At 42.9% G+C, this 12,413-nt stretch overlaps 15 non-coding genes across 15 annotated transcripts; all 15 read left to right on the plus strand.

The window, feature by feature from the left end:
- Nucleotides 1–214: 214 nt before the first annotated feature.
- TRNAA-UGC (transfer RNA alanine (anticodon UGC)) lies at nt 215–286 on the plus strand. The gene has a single exon. It is a non-coding gene; the product is annotated as a tRNA-Ala (tRNA).
- A 277-nt stretch (nt 287–563) lies between these two features.
- TRNAA-UGC (transfer RNA alanine (anticodon UGC)) lies at nt 564–631 on the plus strand. Its single transcript has one exon. It is a non-coding gene; the product is annotated as a tRNA-Ala (tRNA).
- Nucleotides 632–1,250: 619 nt separating this feature from the next.
- Nucleotides 1,251–1,322, plus strand: TRNAA-UGC (transfer RNA alanine (anticodon UGC)). The gene has a single exon. It is a non-coding gene; the product is annotated as a tRNA-Ala (tRNA).
- A 620-nt stretch (nt 1,323–1,942) lies between these two features.
- TRNAA-UGC (transfer RNA alanine (anticodon UGC)) lies at nt 1,943–2,014 on the plus strand. Its single transcript has one exon. It is a non-coding gene; the product is annotated as a tRNA-Ala (tRNA).
- Nucleotides 2,015–2,288: 274 nt separating this feature from the next.
- Nucleotides 2,289–2,360, plus strand: TRNAA-UGC (transfer RNA alanine (anticodon UGC)). The gene has a single exon. It is a non-coding gene; the product is annotated as a tRNA-Ala (tRNA).
- A 621-nt stretch (nt 2,361–2,981) lies between these two features.
- On the plus strand, nt 2,982–3,051 carry TRNAA-UGC (transfer RNA alanine (anticodon UGC)). The gene has a single exon. It is a non-coding gene; the product is annotated as a tRNA-Ala (tRNA).
- Nucleotides 3,052–3,317: 266 nt separating this feature from the next.
- TRNAA-UGC (transfer RNA alanine (anticodon UGC)) lies at nt 3,318–3,389 on the plus strand. Its single transcript has one exon. It is a non-coding gene; the product is annotated as a tRNA-Ala (tRNA).
- Nucleotides 3,390–4,352: 963 nt separating this feature from the next.
- TRNAA-UGC (transfer RNA alanine (anticodon UGC)) lies at nt 4,353–4,424 on the plus strand. The gene has a single exon. It is a non-coding gene; the product is annotated as a tRNA-Ala (tRNA).
- Nucleotides 4,425–5,044: 620 nt separating this feature from the next.
- On the plus strand, nt 5,045–5,116 carry TRNAA-UGC (transfer RNA alanine (anticodon UGC)). The gene has a single exon. It is a non-coding gene; the product is annotated as a tRNA-Ala (tRNA).
- A 274-nt stretch (nt 5,117–5,390) lies between these two features.
- TRNAA-UGC (transfer RNA alanine (anticodon UGC)) lies at nt 5,391–5,462 on the plus strand. Its single transcript has one exon. It is a non-coding gene; the product is annotated as a tRNA-Ala (tRNA).
- A 621-nt stretch (nt 5,463–6,083) lies between these two features.
- Nucleotides 6,084–6,153, plus strand: TRNAA-UGC (transfer RNA alanine (anticodon UGC)). The gene has a single exon. It is a non-coding gene; the product is annotated as a tRNA-Ala (tRNA).
- A 266-nt stretch (nt 6,154–6,419) lies between these two features.
- Nucleotides 6,420–6,491, plus strand: TRNAA-UGC (transfer RNA alanine (anticodon UGC)). Its single transcript has one exon. It is a non-coding gene; the product is annotated as a tRNA-Ala (tRNA).
- Nucleotides 6,492–8,838: 2,347 nt separating this feature from the next.
- On the plus strand, nt 8,839–8,910 carry TRNAA-UGC (transfer RNA alanine (anticodon UGC)). Its single transcript has one exon. It is a non-coding gene; the product is annotated as a tRNA-Ala (tRNA).
- A 966-nt stretch (nt 8,911–9,876) lies between these two features.
- Nucleotides 9,877–9,948, plus strand: TRNAA-UGC (transfer RNA alanine (anticodon UGC)). Its single transcript has one exon. It is a non-coding gene; the product is annotated as a tRNA-Ala (tRNA).
- A 274-nt stretch (nt 9,949–10,222) lies between these two features.
- TRNAA-UGC (transfer RNA alanine (anticodon UGC)) lies at nt 10,223–10,294 on the plus strand. The gene has a single exon. It is a non-coding gene; the product is annotated as a tRNA-Ala (tRNA).
- Nucleotides 10,295–12,413: the final 2,119 nt, after the last annotated feature.

The following is a 12,413-nucleotide window of genomic DNA, read 5'->3' on the forward strand; positions in this document are numbered from 1 at the left end:
GAGTTACCGGTGCGCATATCATGAAATACAATTAATCGAACAGCGCTGCCATTTTCTTTGACTATAGAGATAAGCGGCTTTCCCCAATGATGAAAAGACTGTATCAGGCAGCAATGACGAGATGATTTTGTTTATTTCAACTATTGAATTATTTTATTGTTAGAACAAGCTAATGAGCACCAAGAAACTCGGTAATGAGTGCTCCATATGTAACGGGGGTGTTGCTCAGTGGTAGAGCGCTCGCTTTGCATGTGAGAGGTCCCGGGTTCAATCCCCAGCACCTCCGAAGCGCTCTCGACTTTAGCGGTATCTTTTTTATTGCCTGTTGTAATACTACGGCACCACGAGTTACCGGTGCGCATATCATGAAATACATTTCATCGAACAGCGCTTCCATTTTCTTTGACTATAGAGATAAGCGGCTTTCCTCAATGATGAAAAGACTGTATCAGGCAGCAATGACGAAATGATTTTGTTTATTTCAACTAATTGATTATTTTATTGTTTGAACAAGCTGATGAGCACCAAGAAACTCGTTAATGAGCGCTCCAGACGTAACAAGTGTGTAGCTCAGTGGTAGAGCGCTCGCTTTGCATGTGAGAAGTCCCGGGTTCAATCCCCGGCATCTCCAAATCGCTCTCGACTTTAGCGGTATCTTTTTTTATTGCCTGTTGTAATAGTACGGCACAACGAGTTACCGGTGCACATATCATGGAATACATTTCATCGAACAGCACTGCCATTATCTTTGACTATAGAAATATGTGGCTTTCCTCAATGATGAAAAAACTGTATCAGGCAGCAATGACGAGATGATTTTGTTTATTTCAACTAATTGATTATTATATTGTTTGAACAAGCTGATGAGCACCAAGAAACTCGTTAATGAGCGCTCCAGACGTAACAAGTGTGTAGCTCAGTGGTAGAGCGCTCGCTCTGCATGTGAGTAGTCCCGGGTTCAGACCCCGGCACCTCGAAAGCGCTCTCGACTTTAGCGGTATCTTTTTTAATTGCCTGTTGTAATACTACGGCACCACGAATACCGGTGCGCATATCATGGAATACATTTCATCGAACAGCGCTGCCATTTTCTTTGACTATAGAAATATGCGGCTTTCCTCAATGATGAATAGACTGTATCAGGCAGCAATGACGAGATTATTTTGTTTATTTTAACTAATTGATTATTTTATTGTTAGAACAAGCTGATGAGCACCACGAAATTCGTTAATCAGTGCTCCAAATGTAACGGGAGTGTAGCTCAGTGGTAGAGCGCTCGCTTTGCATGTGAGAAGTCCGGGGTTCAATCCCCGGCACCTCCAAAGCGCTCTCGACTTTAGCGGTATCTTTTTTTATTGCCTGTGTTAATACTACAGCAGCACGAGTTACCGGTGCGCATATCATGAAATACATTTCATCGGACAGCGCTGCCATTTTCTTTGACTATAGAGATAAGCGGCCTACCTCAATGATGAAAAGACTGTATCAGGCAGCAGTGACGAGATGATTTTGTTTATTTCAACTAATTGATTATTTTATTGTTAGAACAAGCTGATGAGCACCAAGAAACTCGTTAATGAGTGCTCCAAATGTAACGGGGGTGTAGCTCGGTGGTAGAGCGCTCACTCTGCATGTGAGCAGTCCCGGGTTCAGACCCCGGCACCTCGAAAGCACTCTCTACTTTAGCGGTATCTTTTTTTATTGCCTGTTGTAATACTACGGCACCACGAGTTACCGGTGCGCATATCATGAAATACATTTCATCGAACAGCGCTGCCATTATCTTTGACTATAGAAATATGCGGCTTTCTTCAATGATGGAAAAACTGTATCAGGCAGCAAAGACGAGATGAATTTGTTAATTTCAACTAATTGATTATTTTATTGTTAGAACAAGCTAATGAGCACCACGAAATTCGTTAATGAGTGCTCCAAATGTAACGGGGGTGTAGCTCAGTGGTAGAGCGCTCGCTTTGCATGTGAGAAGTCCCGGGTTCAATCCCCGGCACCTCTAAAGCGCTCTCGACTTTGGTGGTATCTTTTTTCATTGCCTGTGTTAATACTACAGCACCACGAGTTACCGGTGCGCATATCATGAAATACATTTAATCGAACACCGCTGCCATTTTCTTTGACTATAGAGATAAGCGGCTTTCCCCAATGATGAAAAGACTGTATCAGGCAGCAATGACGAGATGATTTTGTTTATTTCAACTATTGAATTATTTTATTGTTAGAACAAGCTAATGAGCACCAAGAAACTCGGTAATGAGTGCTCCAGATGTAACGGGGGTGTAGCTCAGTGGTAGAGCGCTCGCTTTGCATGTGAGAGGTCCCGGGTTCAATCCCCAGCACCTCCAAAGCGCTCTCGACTTTAGCGGTATCTTTTTTATTGCCTGTTGTAATACTACGGCACCACGAGTTACCGGTGCGCATATCATGAAATACATTTCATCGAACAGCGCTTCCATTTTCTTTGACTATAGAGATAAGCGGCTTTCCTCAATGATGAAAAGACTGTATCAGGCAGCAATGACGAAATGATTTTGTTAATTTCAACTAATTGATTATTTTATTGTTAGAACAAGCTGATGAGCACCAAGAAACTCGTTAATGAGTGCTCCAAATGTAACGGGGGTGGAGCTCAGTGGTAGAGCGCTCGCTCTGCATGTGAGTAGTCCCGGGTTCAGACCCCGGCACCTCGAAAGCACTCTCTACTTTAGCGGTATCTTTTTTTATTGCCTGTTGTAATACTACGGCACCACGAGTTACCGGTGCGCATATCATGAAATACATTTCATCGAACAGCGCTGCCATTATCTTTGACTATAGAAATGTGCGCCTTTCCTCAATGATGAAAAAACTGTATCAGGCAGAAATGACGAGATGATTTTGTTTATTTCAACTAATTGATAATTTTATTGTTTGAACAAGCTTATGAGCACCAAGAAACTCAATAATGAGTGCTCCAGACGTAACAAGTGTGTAGCTCAGTGGTAGAGCGCTCGCTTTGCATGTGAGAAGTCCCGGGTTCAATCCCCGGCACCTCCAAAGCGCTCTCGACTTTAGCGGTATCTTTTTTTATTGCCTGTTGTAATACTACGGCACCACGAGTAACATATCATGGAATACATTTCATCGAACAGCGCTGCCATTTTCTTTGACTATAGAAATATGCGGCTTTCCTCAATGATGGAAAAACTGTATCAGGCATCAATGACGAGATGATTTTGTTTATTTCAACTAATTGATTATTTCATTGTTAGAACAAGCTGATGAGCACCACGAAATTCGTTAATGAGTGCTCCAAATGTAACGGGGGTGTAGCTCAGTGGTAGAGCGCTCGCTTTGCATGTGAGAAGTCCCGGGTTCAATCCCCGGCACCTCCAAAGCGCTCTCGACTTTAGTGGTATCTTTTTTTATTGCCTGTGTTAATACTACAGCACCACGAGTTACCGGTGCGCATATCATGAAATACATTTCATCGAACAGCGCTGCCATTTTCTTTGACTATAGAGATAAGCGGCTTTCCTCACTGATGAAAAGACCGTATCAGGCAGCAATGACGAGATGATTTTGTTTATTTCAACTAATTCATTATTTTATTGTTAGAACAAGCTGATGAGCACCAAGAAACTCGTTAATGAGTGCTCCAAATGTAACGGGGGTGTAGCTCAGTGGTAGAGCGCTCGCTCTGCATGTGAGTAGTCCCGGGTTCAGACCCCGGCACCTGGAAAGCGCTCTCGACCTAACGGTATCTTTTTTTATTGCCTGTTGTAATACTATGGCACCACGAGTTACCAGTGCGCAAATCATGAAATACATTTCATCGAACAGCGCGGCCATTTTCTTTGACTATAGAAATATGCGGCTTTCCTCAATGATGAAAAAACTGTATCAGGCAGCAATGACGAGATGATTTTGTTTATTTCAACTAATTGATTATTATATTGTTTGAACAAGCTGATGAGCACCAAGAAACTCGTTAATGAGCGCTCCAGACGTAACAAGTGTGTAGCTCAGTGTTAGAGTGCTCGCTTTGCATGTGAGAAGTCCCGGGTTCAATCCCCGGCACCTCCAAAGCGCTCTCGACTTTAACGGTGCCTTTTTTATTGCCTGTTGTAATACTACGGCACCACGAATACCGGTGCGCATATCATGGAATACATTTCATCGAACAGCGCTGCCATTTTCTTTGACTATAGAAATATGCGGCTTTCCTCAATGATGAATAGACTGTATCAGGCAGCAATGACGAGATTATTTTGTTTATTTTAACTAATTGATTATTTTATTGTTAGAACAAGCTGATGAGCACCACGAAATTCGTTAATCAGTGCTCCAAATGTAACGGGAGTGTAGCTCAGTGGTAGAGCGCTCGCTTTGCATGTGAGAAGTCCGGGGTTCAATCCCCGGCACCTCCAAAGCGCTCTCGACTTTAGCGGTATCTTTTTTTATTGCCTGTGTTAATACTACAGCAGCACGAGTTACCGGTGCACATATCATGAAATACATTTCATCGGACAGCGCTGCCATTTTCTTTGACTATAGAGATAAGCGGCCTACCTCAATGATGAAAAGACTGTATCAGGCAGCAGTGACGAGATGATTTTGTTTATTTCAACTAATTGATTATTTTATTGTTAGAACAAGCTGATGAGCACCAAGAAACTCGTTAATGAGTGCTCCAAATGTAACGGGGGTGTAGCTCGGTGGTAGAGCGCTCACTCTGCATGTGAGCAGTCCCGGGTTTAGACCCCGGCACCTCGAAAGCACTCTCTACTTTAGCGGTATCTTTTTTTATTGCCTGTTGTAATACTACGGCACCACGAGTTACCGGTGCGCATATCATGAAATACATTTCATCGAACAGCGCTGCCATTATCTTTGACTATAGAAATATGCGGCTTTCCTCAATGATGGAAAAACTGTATCAGGCAGCAAAGACGAGATGAATTTGTTAATTTCAACTAATTGATTATTTTATTGTTAGAACAAGCTAATGAGCACCACGAAATTCGTTAATGAGTGCTCCAAATGTAACGGGGGTGTAGCTCAGTGGTAGAGCGCTCGCTTTGCATGTGAGAAGTCCCGGGTTCAATCCCCGGCACCTCTAAAGCGCTCTCGACTTTGGTGGTATCTTTTTTCATTGCCTGTGTTAATACTACAGCACCACGAGTTACCGGTGCGCATATCATGAAATACATTTAATCGAACACCGCTGCCATTTTCTTTGACTATAGAGATAAGCGGCTTTCCCCAATGATGAAAAGACTGTATCAGGCAGCAATGACGAGATGATTTTGTTTATTTCAACTATTGAATTATTTTATTGTTAGAACAAGCTAATGAGCACCAAGAAACTCGGTAATGAGTGCTCCAGATGTAACGGGGGTGTAGCTCAGTGGTAGAGCGCTCGCTTTGCATGTGAGAGGTCCCGGGTTCAATCCCCAGCACCTCCAAAGCGCTCTCGACTTTAGCGGTATCTTTTTTATTGCCTGTTGTAATACTACGGCACCACGAGTTACCGGTGCGCATATCATGAAATACAATTCATCGAACAGCGCTTCCATTTTCTTTGACTATAGAGATAAGCGGCTTTCCTCAATGATGAAAAGACTGTATCAGGCAGCAATGACGAAATGATTTTGTTAATTTCAACTAATTGATTATTTTATTGTTAGAACAAGCTGATGAGCACCAAGAAACTCGTTAATGAGTGCTCCAAATGTAACGGGGGTGGAGCTCAGTGGTAGAGCGCTCGCTCTGCATGTGAGTAGTCCCGGGTTCAGACCCCGGCACCTCGAAAGCACTCTCTACTTTAGCGGTATCTTTTTTTATTGCCTGTTGTAATACTACGGCACCACGAGTTACCGGTGCGCATATCATGAAATACATTTCATCGAACAGCGCTGCCATTATCTTTGACTATAGAAATGTGCGCCTTTCCTCAATGATGAAAAAACTGTATCAGGCAGAAATGACGAGATGATTTTGTTTATTTCAACTAATTGATAATTTTATTGTTTGAACAAGCTTATGAGCACCAAGAAACTCAATAATGAGTGCTCCAGACGTAACAAGTGTGTAGCTCAGTGGTAGAGCGCTCGCTTTGCATGTGAGAAGTCCCGGGTTCAATCCCCGGCACCTCCAAAGCGCTCTCGACTTTAGCGGTATCTTTTTTTATTGCCTGTTGTAATACTACGGCACCACGAGTAACATATCATGGAATACATTTCATCGAACAGCGCTGCCATTTTCTTTGACTATAGAAATATGCGGCTTTCCTCAATGATGGAAAAACTGTATCAGGCATCAATGACGAGATGATTTTGTTTATTTCAACTAATTGATTATTTCATTGTTAGAACAAGCTGATGAGCACCACGAAATTCGTTAATGAGTGCTCCAAATGTAACGGGGGTGTAGCTCAGTGGTAGAGCGCTCGCTTTGCATGTGAGAAGTCCCGGGTTCAATCCCCGGCACCTCCAAAGCGCTCTCGACTTTAGTGGTATCTTTTTTTATTGCCTGTGTTAATACTACAGCACCACGAGTTACCGGTGCGCATATCATGAAATACATTTCATCGAACAGCGCTGCCATTTTCTTTGACTATAGAGATAAGCGGCTTTCCTCACTGATGAAAAGACCGTATCAGGCAGCAATGACGAGATGATTTTGTTTATTTCAACTAATTCATTATTTTATTGTTAGAACAAGCTGATGAGCACCAAGAAACTCGTTAATGAGTGCTCCAAATGTAACGGGGGTGTAGCTCAGTGGTAGAGCGCTCGCTCTGCATGTGAGTAGTCCCGGGTTCAGACCCCGGCCCCTGGAAAGCGCTCTCGACCTAACGGTATCTTTTTTTATTGCCTGTTGTAATACTACGGCACCACGAGTTACCAGTGCGCATATCATGAAGTACATTTCATCGAACAGCGCTGCCATTTTCTTTGACTATAGAAATGTGCGCCTTTCCTCAATGATGGAAAGTCTGTATCAGGCAGCAATGACGAAATGATTTTGTTAATTTCAACTAATTGATTGTTTTATTGTTAGAACAAGCTGATGAGCACCAAGAAACTCGTTAATGAGTGCTCCAAATGTAACGGGGGTGGAGCTCAGTGGTAGAGCGCTCGCTCTGCATGTGAGTAGTCCCGGGTTCAGACCCCGGCACCTCGAAAGCGCTCTCGACTTTAGCGGTATCTTTTTTTATTGCCTGTTGTAATACTACGGCACCACGAGTTACCGGTGCGCATATCTCAAAATACATTTCATCGAACAGCGCTGCCAGTATCTTTGACTATAGAAATATGTGGCTTACCTCAATGATGAAAAAACTGTATCAGGCAGAAATGACGAGATGATTTTGTTTACTTCAACTAATTGATTATTTTATTGTTTGAACAAGCTTATGAGCACCAAGAAACTCGTTAATGAGTGCTCCAGACGTAACAAGTGTGTAGCTCAGTGGTAGAGCGCTCGCTCTGTATGTGAGTAGTCCCGGGTTCAGACCCCGGCACCTCGAAAGTGCTCTCGACATTAGCGGTATCTTTTTTAATTGCCTGTTTTAATACTACGGCAGCACGAGTTACCGCTGCGCAAATCATGAAATACATTTCATCGAACAGCGCGGCCATTTTCTTTGACTATAGAAATATGCGGCTTTCCTCAATGATGAAAAAACTGTATCAGGCAGCAATGACGAGATGATTTTGTTTATTTCAACTAATTGATTATTATATTGTTTGAACAAGCTGATGAGCACCAAGAAACTCGTTAATGAGCGCTCCAGACGTAACAAGTGTGTAGCTCAGTGGTAGAGCGCTCGCTCTGCATGTGAGTAGTCCCGGGTTCAGACCCCGGCCCCTCGAAAGCGCTCTCGACTTTAGCGGTATCTTTTTTAATTGCCTGTTGTAATACTACGGCACCACGAGTTACCGGTGCGCAAATCATGAAATACATTTCATCGAACAGCGCGGCCATTTTCTTTGACTATAGAAATATGCGGCTTTCCTCAATGATGAAAAAACTGTATCAGGCAGCAATGACGAGATGATTTTGTTTAATTCTACTAATTGATTATTATATTGTTTGAACAAGCTGATGAGCACCAAGAAACTCGTTAATGAGTGCTCCAGACGTAACAAGTGTGTAGCTCAGTGGTAGAGCGCTCGCTCTGCATGTGAGTAGTCCCGGGTTCAGACCCTGGCACCTCGAAAGCGCTCTCGACTTTAGCGGTATCTTTTTTAATTGCCTGTTGTAATACTACGGCACCACGAGTTACCGGTGCGCAAATCATGAAATACATTTCATCGAACAGCGCGGCCATTTTCTTTGACTATAGAAATATGCGGCTTTCCTCAATGATGAAAAAGCTGTATCAGGCAGCAATGACGAGATGATTTTGTTTATTTCAACTAATTGATTATTATATTGTTTGAACAAGCTGTTGAGCACCAAGAAAATCGTTGATGAGCGCTCCAGACGTAACAAGTGTGTAGCTCAATGTGAGAGTGCTCGCTTTGCATGTGAGAAGTCCCGGGTTCAATCCCCGGCACCTCCAAAGCGCTCTCGACTTTAACGGTGTCTTTTTTATTGCCTGTTGTAATACTACGGCACCACGAATACCGGTGCGCATATCATGGAATACATTTCATCGAACAGCGCTGCCATTTTCTTTGACTATAGAAATATGCGGCTTTCCTCAATGATGAAAAGACTGTATCAGGCAGCAATGACGAGATTATTTTGTTTATTTTACTTAATTGATTATTTTATTGTTAGAACAAGCTAATGAGCACCACGAAATTCGTTAATGAGTGCTCCAAATGTAACGGGAGTGTAGCTCAGTGGTAGAGCGCTCGCTTTGCATGTGAGAAGTCCGGGGTTCAATCCCCGGCACCTCCAAAGCGCTCTCGACTTTAGCGGTATCTTTTTTTATTGCCTGTGTTAATACTACAGCACCACGAGTTACCGGTGCGCATATCATGAAATACATTTCATCGAACAGCGCTGCCATTTTCTTTGACGATAGAGATAAGCGGCCTACCTCAATGATGAAAAGACTGTATCAGGCAGCAGTGACGAGATGATTTTGTTTATTTCAACTAATTGATTATTTTACTGTTAGAACAAGCTGATGAGCACCAAGAAACTCGTTAATGAGTGCTCCAAATGTAACGGGGGTGTAGCTCAGTGGTAGAGCGCTCACTCTGCATGTGAGCAGTCCCGGGTTCAGACCCCGGCACCTCGAAAGCACTCTCGACTTTAGCGGTATCTTTTTTTATTCCCTGTTGTAATACTACGGCACCACGAGTTACCGGTGCGCATATCATGAAATACATCTCATCGAACAGCGCTGCCATTATCTTTGACTTTAGAAATATGCGGCTTTCCTCAATGATGAAAAAACTGTATCAGGCAGAAATGACAAGATGATTTTGTTTATTTCAACTAATTGATTATTTTATTGTTTGAACAAGCTTATGAGCACCAAGAAACTCGTTAATGAGTGCTGCAGACGTAACAAGTGTGTAGCTCAGTGGTGCAGCGCTCGCTGTGCATGTGAGAAGTCCCGGGTTCAATCCCCGGCACCTCCAAAGCGCTCTCGACTTTAGCGGTATCTTTTTTTATTGCCTGTTGTAATACTACGGCACCACGAGTTACCGGTGCGCATATCATGGAATACATTTCATCGAACAGCGCTGCCATTTTCTTTGACTATAGAAATATGCGGCTTTCCTCAATGATGGAAAAACTGTATCAGGCAGCAAAGACGAGATGATTTTGTTTATTTCAACTAATTGATTATTTTATTGTTAGAACAAGCTAATGAGCACCACGAAATTCGTTAATGAGTGCTCCAAATGTAACGGGGGTGTAGCTCAGTGGTAGAGCGCTCGCTTTGCATGTGAGAAGTCCCGGGTTCAATCCCCGGCACCTCTAAAGCGCTCTCGACTTTGGTGGTATCTTTTTTCATTGCCTGTGTTGATACTACAGCACCACGAGTTACCGGTGCGCATATCATGAAATACATTTAATCGAACAGCGCTGCCATTTTCTTTGACTATAGAGATAAGCGGCTTTCCCCAATGATGAAAAGACTGTATCAGGCAGCAATGACGAGATGATTTTGTTTATTACAACTATTGAATTATTTTATTGTTAGAACAAGCTAATGAGCACCAAGAAACTCGGTAATGAGTGCTCCAGATGTAACGGGGGTGTTGCTCAGTGGTAGAGCGCTCGCTTTGCATGTGAGAGGTCCCGGGTTCAATCCCCAGCACCTCCGAAGCGCTCTCGACTTTAGCGGTATCTTTTTTATTGCCTGTTGTAATACTACGGCACCACGAGTTACCGGTGCGCATATCATGAAATACATTTCATCGAACAGCGCTTCCATTTTCTTTGACTATAGAGATAAGCGGCTTTCCTCAATGATGAAAAGACTGTATCAGGCAGCAATGACGAAATGATTTTGTTTATTTCAACTAATTGATTATTTTATTGTTTGAACAAGCTGATGAGCACCAAGAAACTCGTTAATGAGCGCTCCAGACGTAACAAGTGTGTAGCTCAGTGGTAGAGTGCTCGCTTTGCATGTGAGAGGTCCCGGGTTCAATCCCCAGCACCTCCGAAGCGCTCTCGACTTTAGCGGTATCTTTTTTATTGCCTGTTGTAATACTACGGCACAACGAGTTACCGGTGCACATATCATGGAATACATTTCATCGAACAGCACTGCCATTATCTTTGACTATAGAAATATGTGGCTTTCCTCAATGATGAAAAAACTGTATAGGCAGAAATGACGAGATGATTTTGTTTACTTCAACTAATTGATTATTTTATTGTTTGAACAAGCTTATGAGCACCAAGAAACTCGTTAATGAGTGCTCCAGACGTAACAAGTGTGTAGCTCAGTGGTAGAGCGCTCGCTCTGCATGTGAGTAGTCCCGGGTTGAGACCCCGGCACATCGAAAGCGCTCTCGACTTTAGCGGTATCTTTTTTTTTTGCCTGTTGTAATACTACGGCAGCACGAGTTACCGGTGCGCAAATCATGAAATACATTTCATCGAACAGCGCGGCCATTTTCTTTGACTATAGAAATATGCGGCTTTCCTCAATGATGAAAAAACTGTATCAGGCAGCAATGACGAGATGATTTTGTTTATTTCAACTAATTGATTATTATATTGTTTGAACAAGCTGATGAGCACCAAGAAATTCGTTAATGAGCGCTCCAGACGTAACAAGTGTGTAGCTCAATGGTAGAGCGCTCGCTCTGCATGTGAGTAGTCCCGGGTTCAGACCCCGGCACCTCGAAAGCGCTCTCGACTTTAGCGGTATCTTTTTTAATTGCCTGTTGTAATACTACGGCACCACGAGTTACCGGTGCGCAAATCATGAAATACATTTCATCGAACAGCGCGGCCATTTTCTTTGACTATAGAAATATGCGGCTTTCCTCAATGATGAAAAAACTGTATCAGGCAGCAATGACGAGATGATTTTGTTTAATTCAACTAATTGATTATTATATTGTTTGAACAAGCTGATGAGCACCAAGAAACTCGTTAATGAGTGCTCCAGACGTAACAAGTGTGTAGCTCAGTGGTAGAGCGCTCGCTCTGCATGTGAGTAGTCCCGGGTTCAGACCCCGGAACCTCGAAAGCGCTCTCGACTTTAGCGGTATCTTTTTTAATTGCCTGTTGTAATACTACGGCACCACGAGTTACCGGTGCGCAAATCATGAAATACATTTCATCGAACAGCGCGGCAATTTTCTTTGACTATAGAAATATGCGGCTTTCCTCAATGATGAAAAAACTGTATCAGGCAGCAATGACGAGATGATTTTGTTTATTTCAACTAATTGATTATTATATTGTTTGAACAAGCTGATGAGCACCAAGAAACTCGTTAATGAGCGCTCCAGACGTAACAAGTGTGTAGCTCAGTGTTAGAGTGCTCGCTTTGCATGTGAGAAGTCCCGGGTTCAATCCCCGGCACCTCCAAAGCGCTCTCGACTTTAACGGTGCCTTTTTTATTGCCTGTTGTAATACTACGGCACCACGAATACCGGTGCGCATATCATGGAATACATTTCATCGAACAGCGCTGCCATTTTCTTTGACTATAGAAATATGCGGCTTTCCTCAATGATGAAAAGACTGTATCAGGCAGCAATGACGAGATTATTTTGTTTATTTTAACTAATTGATTATTTTATTGTTAGAACAAGCTGATGAGCACCACGAAATTCGTTAATCAGTGCTCCAAATGTAACGGAGTGTAGCTCAGTGGTAGAGCGCTCGCTTTGCATGTGAGAAGTCCGGGGTTCAATCCCCGGCACCTCCAAAGCGCTCTCGACTTTAGCGGTATCTTTTTTTATTGCCTGTGTTAATAC

Source organism: Rhipicephalus microplus, chromosome 3 (genome assembly GCF_043290135.1).
Source record: "Rhipicephalus microplus isolate Deutch F79 chromosome 3, USDA_Rmic, whole genome shotgun sequence".
In the NCBI taxonomy this organism is placed as follows: domain Eukaryota; kingdom Metazoa; phylum Arthropoda; class Arachnida; order Ixodida; family Ixodidae; genus Rhipicephalus; species Rhipicephalus microplus.